Source organism: Tympanuchus pallidicinctus, unplaced genomic scaffold (assembly GCF_026119805.1).
Source record: "Tympanuchus pallidicinctus isolate F22 unplaced genomic scaffold, pur_lepc_1.0 scaffold16, whole genome shotgun sequence".
Classification (NCBI taxonomy): domain Eukaryota; kingdom Metazoa; phylum Chordata; class Aves; order Galliformes; family Phasianidae; genus Tympanuchus; species Tympanuchus pallidicinctus.
The window spans coordinates 1,637,683-1,650,101 of NW_026294679.1; positions in this window are offsets into that span (position 1 = coordinate 1,637,683).

The following is a 12,419-nucleotide window of genomic DNA, read 5'->3' on the forward strand; positions in this document are numbered from 1 at the left end:
AAGGCAAAATTCTGATGGAAGGTAATTGCAGCCCTTTTCCAGTTTTAAGTCATCTTGAAGAAGTAATTTAGCCATACTGTTCTGGCTGCCATTGGTAAATTGTTAATTAACAAGAGAGCAAATAATAATTACTGCTGGAGCCATTCAATTAAAAGATGTTGCTTTCCAAACTTTGTTCACACGGTCTATCTTACTAACATCATGTCTAGAAATATGCCACAAATGCTGGCAAAAGAGCAAAACCCAAGTATTTCCCCATCATTATACAGCAGCACGTCTTTTTAGCATTTTTTATTATTTTGATTCTTAGGCTTGCGGTCTCTTAATTCATGTGGGTAAGGGATATGTCTCTTTGTGGTTTTGCTAAGAGTATTTTGAGAATAAGCGATCGAAAGAATAGCTAGCAAACATTCCTTGCAAGAAAGCACTGCCCTCATGCATGCCTACTTGATGGGAGACAGTAGAGAAAATGGAGAACAAATACATGTGCCTGGTCTGGATAACCTAAAGTTAACTCCACATGTCAAATGATCGCCTGACACAAGGCAGGCATATTCTGTGATGGCAAACAAATAGCACCTCCATCCTGCAGACATCCCTTAATTATAAAAGAGAAATTATTTCCCATTTTCATTGCCAGCAAATGTATGTTACTCTGGTGCACAATAATTTCAGTCTAAGTACTGTATCAAAGTTTGCTGAATGTGAAGCACGAAGTATGTCAGACGTTAAACTGTAATTACAGAGGGGAGTGGATTATGTTTTTTGGTACTATTTTATTTTATTGGTTTTCAGATACACTTAGACTGCCAGACTAAGCAGGCAGAACAACAGAAACACAGAATTCCAGAATAACATATGACTTTAATAAAATAAAACAGGAGGGCTTGCTTTACTTGTATTGATGAAAAGAACTGAAGCCATGATGTGCCTTCAGCCCCAGTGCCATCCACAGACACAGCTGGGCTGAGACACACGGGAGCTGGACTTGTATGGTCCACGTTCCCTAGAGGATGCTTCCTGCTCATGTCCCACTGCTCTTGGTGTTGTTTTCCTTTGAGGATGCAGGGGGCTCATGCCATGGTGCTGGGCCCATGGCTGGTGTGGTGGTTGGAGCCTTGAAGTCAGTTCAAAGCTATCTGTGACATGGCAGTGGGAATAAAAGTGAACTGAGTAGAACCAGTGAAAGGAAGCAGTCTGGGTGTGGTGTGCTTGTGTGGACAGAATGCAGGGAAATGACATGTGGAGGGATATAGCCAAGCCCTGTGTGCATTTTGTTGTTGTACGCTTTCCCACGTCTCATTAATTTTTAAAGAATGTCCCTGGTGTTGAGTCTAAAAGGTAAGCAGTCGTATTCAGAGTTCAAATCAGAAGTGGGATCAATGGAGATCTATTACATTATTCTTTTTTCCTAAGATGTGCCGGGTCATTCAAAGCTGAGGATCAGACACGTTGCATCCCTGCTGTCACACTCCGGGCTTTCCATTACAGTGCTATCACTCTCTGTTCTGCCCTTTGTGGCTCCTGTAATGATCTACACACATCCTGTCTCTCTGCATGTCCACCTTCCTGCCACAAACAGCCTCCTGGAGGCAGTGAGACGTGTGTTGGTTGATACGTGACCAGCTTGACCAGAAATAATTTTCTACGTGGCTGAGAATGCATGCATGTGGTTCTAGGGGCTGAAGCCCGGTCTACTACCCTGGATCAGGTGCATTTTCAACATGATTCCTTAGGATTCCTTCCTGGACAAAGCACTATGCTATTTCTGAATGGCTCTTCTTTCTCTGTTTTACCATTCTCTGCTGTTTTGAGAGAGGATAGATTTCCTTCCAAATTGCTCTCCTGCCAGGGGAAACTGCAGATGTTGTTAGGCTTCCCATGTGAAGGGACAGGAAGACCTTGGCTCTTCTTGGCTAGTGGAGATGCTGGCCATAAGCTGGCATTTTACATGTCACCCATTTACAATAATGGAACAATCAACTGAATTCAGTTTGCTTTTCAGCAGCATGATGTGCCACAGAGGTAGCGTGGATAGGAAGGCACACACTCAGAGGAGAGCGTCATGTTATGAAGAGCTGTGAACTCACAGAGCGTGTATACTTCATGGCCTTGTTCTTTATTTGGTCACTGGAGACCACACATCAAGGTGCCATTTGTGGCAATTCCTTCCCTAAATTTATGGAGCTTGTTCCCTTGTTCCTTACTGGGAAACCTTCAGCTGTGTCTCAACACTTGATAATAGGTAGTGCACTTAGCTCAGACTGGTGCAATAGCATTGCAACAAAGATTGTTTCTTCTTTATCATAACAAGCACTCCTTGGATTGTTTCTTCTTTATCATAACAATTAAGTTAGCACTAACTTTGTGACTTTCACAGCTCAATATCCCAACTAAATGAACACACAACAGAATGTCACTGCATCAGCTCATTTTCTCATCAGTGAGGAAAAATACCTTTTTTTTTTTTAATCTCCTTGACTTTAATGTGCATTGGTTTTTAATACTTGCAGAAAATCTTTGACTGACAGGCTCGAATGTCTCATTTACATGCAGAAAAAGGGTCTGGGGCAGGGGAAGGCTTTGCCCTCCCAGGGCTGTCTGTGGATGTGCCATTTCTCGAACTGATACATGTTGTGTGGAGTTCAGTCCAGGCATCAGTTTAGTCTCTGGCATCTGCACCAGGACACCCAGATTTGTCCATTTTGTCCTGGAGATGCGATTTCCAGCACCTGAACTTCTCTTTCAGCCCCAAATCTTCTTATTTTCCATGGCATTTAGCATGCAAAATTAGCTGACTTTTGAGTGCAGGAGCAGAACACTAACTACTTCTGGTATTTACACCAAGGAAACGTAGCCTTGCCTCCTGACAGTGATTTATGCTCTGAAGGCTCAAAACGTCTTTATTAGCTCCCTTTTCTGATAGCACAGGCAGAGCTATTGTTGTGCTCTGAGCCAGGACTACGTACAGAGATGCTGATACTGAGTCACTTTTCTATACTGGTGAGCATCTATTACACCCCAAGTTTGTCTTTTTCTCCCTGTAATTAAAAAAGGTGTTAATGAAAGAGTTCTTTTGCTCCTCTGCTCCCCAGTGGGATCCCTCACAAGCTGCAGGCTTATGGAGGCTCTAAAGCTGGCAGGAGCTGGCTGGAGAGTAAAGAATGACAGTCCCAGATGGGAGAGCTCTTCACTGATCCCAACACTTGCTAACCTCACTCAGAGTGAGCCGGTGTCTGAATATACCCAAGCATACCAGGGTTTGTGCAGATGTTGAAATGCCAGAGAAAGAATGAGCTGGACATGGCTGGTAATGAGCATGTATACCTTACATGTTGTGCACCCCTGCTTTGACCTTATTCTGGTTGATACGGTCTGTTTGGTCGATACTGTTTGTTTATTAATTAGCCTAAAGTAAGAGAGTCATTTCACACACAAATAAAAGAGATAGTCCCTGCCCGGAAGAGCTGGGAGTAATACTTTTGCTTAAGGCTTGCCTAATGCAACTACTGAAACACTGCCAAAGGTTTGCTTTCAGAGAATTCCTATGAGCAATATTTTTATAATATCTTATATCCCAAATGGGCTTTATATGTTTCCTAGAAGTCTGCTTTTTTGGAAATAGCAAACACCCCCAACCCTTTTATTTTTATTTTCTCCACCCTTCAAGTAATTTCTGTTTGCTACCCAATGCATGAAGCCAGTTTAAAAATGAAAAGAGAGCATGGCAGAGTGAGGCATGTTGTCCATCTCCTACAGTCACAGCTTGGCAACCATGACCCAGTGAAGCTGGCACGGTGACCTGCTGCAGGCACAAAGCCATGTGAACAGATGGGTGTGAGCATAGCCAGGAAGGAGACCATGTAGGAGCATTTAGTCTGCTAGTAAAGGGCAGAATTCTTGGACAGTCATTTTAAGCCCAACCTATTATTTAGGAGATATGACCTGATGCATGTTGTTTTGGGTTGCAATCAAGTAGAGGCAAAATTAGAAAAGATAGAGGAAAGGTGTGGAAGTTTCTTAATGGTGTCCTGCTAAGTTTTGTTGTGAGGAATGCATTGCGATGGTTTTATTCAACGGCTATTGGTGGTGTAGGCACCTTGATACAGCTGTTATGACAAAAGTCATGTTATTTTCAGCTATATAACCATTTTATTTTTTGTAATTCTGTCTCTAATAGGTTAGTGGGCATTATTCAGATTGTTGAGATTGGGCCTCAAAGTCTTGATTCTCAAACCACAGCCTGTTTTGGTGAGCTGGGCTTGGAGCTGTGTTTTGAGTGCAGAGTTCTGAATTCAGATAGAAAGACATATGCAAGAATAAGATCTGTGCATCCTGGATGTCTATGCTAGACTGTGTTGGGTGCTGATTGTGTTGATTCTCATTCAGGATTTGTGATTCACTATACTGGGAAGCTCTGAATGTTGCTGGAATGGAGGGAGCATTAGGCTGGGCTCCATGCTGGAAGGTACCAACATCCAATCATTCCAGCCAACTCTAGCACCTAGAAGAGGCATGTTGTCATCTCTGGGTCCGTGCTATGCAGAACTTACACCCCTGCCCTTTGCATGGCCCTTTGATGGCTCCTAGGATGGCTTGTTCCCAGAGATAGGTGTCTCCCGCCAGGCAGGATGGAGCTGGCCCCTTCTCTTTCTGTGCTCTGGACCTGGACCAACTAAAATTACATGAGTGTTGGCAGATGTATGTCTAATCCGTTCTTAAAAACTGCCAGCGAGTTTCACAGCCTCCCTTGGTAATTTGCTCCAGTGCCTAATTATCCTTTCAGATAGAAAATCTCCCTTCCTGCAAGTTGAAACCTGTTACTTCTGGTCCAGCCCTGTGTGGACGTGGAAGAAAAATGCTTCTCATCTTATTTTAAATAACGATGTATGTATACAACCTTTCATATACATTCAAGGAAATGCATTTAAAATAAAAAAAAATTCCAACTTCCTTTTTCTTGACTATGCAAATTCACCACTGCTTTTTGTAAAATATTCAGCATAAAAATGAACATTTTATTCTCCTTGTCTTTAAACGTGCTCCGCAGAGATCTGAGAAAGTTATTTGTTGTTTTGTAACAGTGCTGTATTTATTGTCTCATGAACACTTTTGAGTCTTCTGCAAGATTCAGGTCACTTTCTGCACACTTTAACCATTTTATCCATGGATTTTTCTTCCCATACAAAGTATTTTACACTCTTCTTTATTAAATGTCATCATTAGAATGCTTGCTCTGAAATCATTAGGAATTTTAATACTTGCAGTCTCTCACAGTTTGGCGTCATCCAAAGTGTACTCTCTATTCTGCCATCCAAGTTGTTAATGAAATATTGAATAGCATCAGATCCAGGGCAGATCCAGCTGGGACCCTGTATGGCGTGTTCTCCAGCTCTGACAAAGAGAGGAATTGCTAGGTTTCATTTAGAGCCTTGGATGATCTAATTCATTGGATTAAATGAGAGCTACAAAACAAACAAACAAAAAAAAAAACCCAAACTCTTTTTATAAGTACTGATTTCTGGGAGTATTGTATAGATTTTTTCTATTAGAAATCTTTGGTTTTAGTTTTGAAAGAAAAAAAAAATATTACTGCTTTCTATATATAATCCCAAAAGATTTTGAATTTCAGTCTCAAATTAGAGAAGTAAAGAAGCAGAATATTTAAATTTCATTTCATGTGGTAGATTTATATATATATATACACACACATATATTTATATATATGTTTCTTCCCCGTAATTTCCTAAAAACCATCAAAGCATCTTTGCTACTATGGCTGGTTCTGCAATGGAAAGAAGGTAAAAAATCAACAAAAAAAGCATAAGATCAATTTTTTCAAACATGACTCCAGATTTCTGAGATGCAGATAAATATTCTTTTAAAAAGAAGCCTTCCAAACTTATGGTTTTATTCTTATCCTAATGCTAATTATATTACTTCAGAGAGTGCTCATTTGATTTATCTGAAGCATCCTTACATCTTTCATGGATATCATATGGGAAGAAGCAAGGCCTCCTCTGGCCCAAGTCGATCTGAATGAAGATGCATTAACTCAGATACATGTAAGGTACTGTTAGGCTCTATGACAAACTTTGAAGACTGTTGAGGAAATTCAATCATGACAGCTTTCTATGTATTTCATTTCCCCTTCTCCCTTCAATCCATGCAAGACATACTCTGTAATGATTTTGCCAGTGAAGTTCAAACTTCAGCCATGTTTAACAGTCTCCTATTTAATAGATCCATAGCGTTCAATCATTCCTGGCCACGTAGCTTGACTTCCTGCATATCACAGGTGAAAGGCCTTGCTCTAACCTTGTTCAAGGCATGCAGAAATCAGTGTATCACATAAAATGCATTTAGATGGATTCGTTTTCAAAGAGAACGTCAGTTAAATGCTTATGCGATGAGATGATAGATTTATTCTTCAGTACTTCTTTCCCTATCAAATTTTAAGAAGTAATTATTTTTCAGAGTCCAGCAGGATAAAATGCCATGGATGTGCTACCTTGTGCAGAGGGTGACTGTTCAGTACAACTGGATCATCTGGAAACACAACTTGTAGAACACAGGGCACTGGGACATCATGGGGAACACTGTCCCTTGGGTTCATGACTGGACTTGTCTATGTCACCATGGCAGAGGTGATGTTACAGCTTGGTCACGGTACCTCTCTTAGGGTTGGTGCCCAGGAAGTTTTTCTAGGTTTTCCCTCATTTCTTTGTCAGGACACTAATCCCTGTCCTGAAAAGCACCTTGAATCTCTCAGTTTTATTTCCAAGACCTTTCAAGAATCTGGGGGAAAACACAGCCCTTCCTGTAGGTGCTGACCTCCACAAGGGACCCTCCTGTGAGCTGAGTCTCATGCTCCTTGGCAGTTCATACCTTGCATTCCATTTAATTTAAGATGAATCAACTTGATCAGAGGTAGTTTTCTATTACTGATTCTGTACAGTCATTAACTGTCTATCAAGGACAAATTTATGTTTGTGTCACAAATTATTGTTTCGCCTTCTGTTTAGAGAGGACCTCTTTCACTTAATACATCTGTTAGTAGCACTATTTCTTTTTGAGCCAAGAATGTTAAAGTTCCCACAAAGATCACTCACAGTACTGTTTCACTATCATCATTAAACTGTTGAATCATTTAAACCTAACTGCGATGCCTGCAGCATGTCCCTTGGTTATCCCAATGGTTCCTCCTTCCTTAATTGCCTTCTGGTTTCTGAAAAGCCTACCACAGCACTTGTTATCCCATGTACCCACTGTGAGTGAGGAGAGCATGCTTGTATTTATGTTTGTATTGGAGACACAGCTGTGGCCCCACTGTGCTTTGGTTATCCTTGCTCATTCCATGAAAGTAAATTTGGCTCCTTTGACTCATTTTTTTCAGGGTCTCTACATTCATATACAACAATCTCAGTTATTTCTTTCCATTTCTTATTCAGCTTAGATGCATTTTTTCACTGTCTTTCACTTTCATGCAGTTTCATCAGACACGATTTTCTTGCGGTTTAACTTTCCACTGCCTTCTGCTCTTTTATCTCATTATCTATATTCTGCTTCCTCGCTTTCTTTTTCTTGTTTATTAACATGACATATGATTATTACTCCAGGCTCCTATAATCTCTACTATGGTAGTGTAAATTGTTCAGAGCTGCAACATCCTCTGTCCCAGAAGATGAGTATCATTCGGTACATTCATGAAGCCTATTCCTGGAGAAAAGTCTTTTCATATTGTCCTAACAAACACCTGTGCCAAGATATGACTTGCAGATTATACTGGGATAGGAAAAATAGAACAGACCTTTAGAAAGCTCTGTATTCAACCGCTTCCTCTACGCTGATAAGCTGCTCCACTTCTAGATCTGCAAAAAATGATTATTGCGTGGGTAGGATCCTGAAGTTGCTAGTGTTACCTCAGGGATCACATCATGAAAATCATTATTTTGCAAAAGATTGTTTTGGTGAACTATGCTCATTTATTTACTTTCCCAGCTAGAGAAGACTCATCTAGGTAAGTAGCCAAGAATAGGAGTGTACAAACTGGGAACTGGAAACAGAGTTTGGCTCAGGTTGTATTGACGTTGGCAAAACCAAGATATGAAAAATTGTACCTCAGATAAAAATAAATTATAATCTACAAGCACTTGAATTAGAGGAATTCTCCATATAAACTTAATAAATGAATGCTAATTCAGTTTCCAATTTGTAGCTATGAAACATAACTAGTGATGTTATTCTTTGGAACTTGTTTTGGAAAAGATTGCATAACTCATGAAGCAATTCTTCACAAAGTGTATAAAAGTGTCAGCTTATGTATAATTTATGCAGCTAACGTTAGTTATGGTCTGTTTAATAGTACTTAATGCTGCTGTATGACATCATTCTTTCATTTACCAATAGAAAATATAAAAGGACCAATCAAAAACGTTTTAGAGACTGAGAAATGTATCATCTACTAGCTTTGATTTATTTTACATTGTGCGAGTCAATAATCATTATCACCAGTATCTAAAGGACTTCTTAAAGGGAGAAGTTGTCATATAGTCTAGATATTTACTATTTAGTTAGTTTAATTACTCACTGTGTTAACTAATATACTGTTAATGTGCCTTGAGCAATTCAAATTGCCGACAGCACAGTAACTGGCAGTACACGCTTGCCCCTTTATTAGTGGCATTTATTAAATCCAGTTTTAGTTGTAGTTACTACATTTCCTCTGCTGCCTATGGGGCATCCCTACAGGAGGGTTATGACTTACTGCTGCCATTCTTGGTCTCTGCATCCTCTTCATCCTGCTGTGCCCCAGGAGGTGTGGGTCAGGATTGGTCAGTAGCACTGGGACACCTGCTATTACCTTCATGGCAGCAGAAGGGAGTCCTTGTCTCATGCCCACGTAAAAAGAAATGTTTCTTAGATTTGGAAAGGAGTGGACTTCTCTTTAACTGGTTTTTAGATAACTCCAAAACTAATTTCTTTGAAGTCTAGCTTTATTGAAATAATTAAGGCCGCTATACATGAGGGTGAACAGATCCAAGATCCTTCGGAAAACCTTTTGTCCACTACAAGTCAATATATCTTATTAGAGTACTGGGCAAACAGTGTTCTTTGCTGTGAATTCCACTCAGGTAATCAATGCAGAAATGGGTTTGTTTATTAATACCCCCTCTTCTCAGGGAGGAGAGAAAATCTGGGGAGGGGAGACAGGTGGGTGGTACAGAAATGCAGTCCTGGGCTTTCAGACCACATTTCTTAATTGGTTTTGCTGGCTTCCACTCTCATGACAAAAATCGAGTTTGCAATATTTCTAGCAGGCAAGCTGGCCTGGATTTGCAATTACCACCACCTGCCTGTTATGCCAACTGTAAGATCTCTGCTTGGCAAGGCTGGAGAAATCTGGGCTACAGTTAAATGGGTGGAAGCTGCTCATTTTGCAAGTGATGATCTCAGTCTCTTACACACTTTCTAGCTTTTCTGTCCAAATACTCCAAGCAATGCCACTTCAGCGGGCTTAAAGCAATTTTTTGATTTACCAGATTCCAATGGCTTCCACTAAAGGTCAAGAATTAACACATTTCATCATTTTCTTGGTCTGTGACTGCAGTTTCCAGAAAAAATACGTGTCCTGACAGAGGAGGCACTATAATTTCTGTTTTCAACAGAATTTGTAAGAATGATTCCAGGACCCTTAAATATCCTTCAGGACAAACATGAGTAGTGTAAAAAGACATCACAGGCTTAAGTCTTGTACAGTCTTAAATTATGAATTGAACCACGAATTGTAAATTCTGTGAGTAAAAAGCAGCACCAACTGATTGTTTGGGATGAAGGAGGTATGTGAGTGTTGGTGGTTGGTTACATTCTGTTATTAACCATGCTTAGAGCTTCCTATGTGAAAATTCCTCTCCTAAGTATAGAACCTGGGGCAGTGAAAGCAGTGAGATTCTTTCCTCTGGTTTTATTAGGGTGAGACCAGGTCTTCCCTTCATCTTCCAAGGCAGCTGGCTCTCCACTGGCTTCATTGGAGAAAAACTGCTGCGTCCACATTCTCAAAATCACCACTATCAGGTGCCCCAGGGCTTGGTCCAAAGCTCAGCCTTGTTCAATCTTCTTTTGAATCCATCCTACTTGCTATAACTGGTTTTCATATGAAAGCAGTCCAAACAGTAGCTCTTGGGTCTGTAATAATGTGGCAATACAGAATTCCTCCTGAAATCCTTTCAAGCAACAAAAAATTCTGTATCCCCCTACTAACACAAATTACTTATATCCAAGCACATATATTATTGTCTTGTTTATGCTCTTCTTTTTACGCATTTAACTTAGCCAAAATAAAGAGCAGTCCTGAAAGATTCTACTAATTTGGAATATATCATTTTCCATGTGTGTACCTAAGCATATTCCTCAAATATATATTATTGACAGGAATTCACTTAAATGAAAAACAATAAAATACAGGCTTACAATTTCTAGTTATGAAATCTATCAAAAAATGCTGTAGTTTTATAATTTGATCACAAGCAATTTTTTTTTAGTGACACAGAAGCACTGTATCCTTTCTTGATAATGATCTGGCAATGCTGCTTTCTGTTTTTACTCTTAGAGATGCTGTTCTCAGATGGGAAAGGTACGGCACTAACAACATATTTGCAATTACCTGCAAGACTTAACCAAGGAGGTAGTCAGCTTATAGTTACCTTCAATATGTAAACTACAAATTATTAGTGCATGAAAATGGCATCTAAGTTCTGTTGCTGGGGTCTAGTAATTTTGGATATTTTCCATGCTATTACTGCCTGCTCCATATACCTTTACTGGTTCTTTTTGAAATTAACTTAATGGCACTCTACAGAAATGGACTGCCTACTGAGAATGAAAGCTTGCTTGCAAAGATGGACTAACTTCCTACTGGGAAGCACTGATTTGGCACAAACAAAGAAATGCTCTAGCATTAAATTACTTCTGTATCAAAATATTTAGAATAAATTATTTAAAATATTTAAGAATGGAATGGTCAATATTTGCTTTTAATAAACTGGGCCAGTGTACAAATATTTGATACTGAAAATTCCACTGGTATCTCCCGGCTATGTTACTGTGATAATATATTTTCAACTTGCCAAGAGTGTGCTTTTTTTTTTTTCCCTCCAGGCAACCAGGGACACATTCTCAAACTGGGGCTTACACTTGTGTGCACCCACATTTGTGCACCTATTCTCTTGTGAGTTGAGCTCTGTTCACATTAGTGCAGGTAACGTTGCTGTGTGCTCTTGTGTACTTACACCAAGCACCAAACAGAGATGAAGGGAAACTGCATACAGGCAGGCTCCTTCTCACTTCCTTCCCGTGTGAACGTTTCCAAAAATGATCCATTTGACTTGGTAAATTGTCATATTCTTTGAGGGCTGCCATAGCAGCAACCCTCTCTGGCATGAGATGACACAATCCAATACTTTTATTGCATTTGCTTATTATCCATTCTGCAGTCCTGCATTTAAACACCTTTCCCAACTCCTGCTAGTGAATCATTGCCTTCAAAGCAATAACATACAGCATGTGTATTCTACTTGTCTGTCAATCTGAGTCCTGTCTTCATCATTCTCCTGAGGACTGGAATCAGGATTGCAAGATAACTGTAGCATCCCTCTTGATGAGCTGTTGTGATAAATAATGAAGATCTCTGCTCTTATCAAACACCTATCCCTAAATTACTCAGAACATTCTGATTTGAAGGGTTCTGTTTTCATGCCTAGAAATAGATCGTTTTATGAAGTGTTTGTTTCACTGAATGTAGAATTCTACCTTGCAAAGTTTTGAATACTTCGTGCTTTTTCATTAAAATACACCTTTGTAAGATTGCAGAACTACAGGCAATCAGGATTGGTTCTCTGCTGTAGTCAGGTCTGGCCTTAGAGTACCTGAGTTATTGCAGTACGCCAGTGAGACCTGCTAGCCAACTCTTAGGGAGAAGCCAGGTTCTCCTCAGCACTGACTGCTCACAGTACTGTCATAAGCTGCTTTTGAGACTTTTTGGTCGTTTTTTTTCCCTTCCCTTCCCTTCCCTTCCCTTCCCTTCCCTTCCCTTCCCTTCCCTTCCCTTCCCTTCCCTTCCCTTCCCTTCCCTTCCCTTCCCTTCCCTTCCCTTCCCTTCCCTTCCCTTCCCTTCCCTTCCCTTCCCTTCCCTTCCCTTCCCTTCCCTTCCCTTCCCTTCCCTTCCCTTCCCTTCCCTTCCCTTCCCTTCCCTTCCCTTCCCTTCCCTTCCCTTCCCTTCCCTTCCCTTCCCCTCCCTTCCCCTCCCCTCTGCTCTCCCCTTAGAGTAGCCTTAGCTACTCTTTAAATGTATGAATATATGTAGGCACACTTACACTGCCTAAATTTTGCATTAGTACTGAAGCACCTTGTTTTACTTTAAA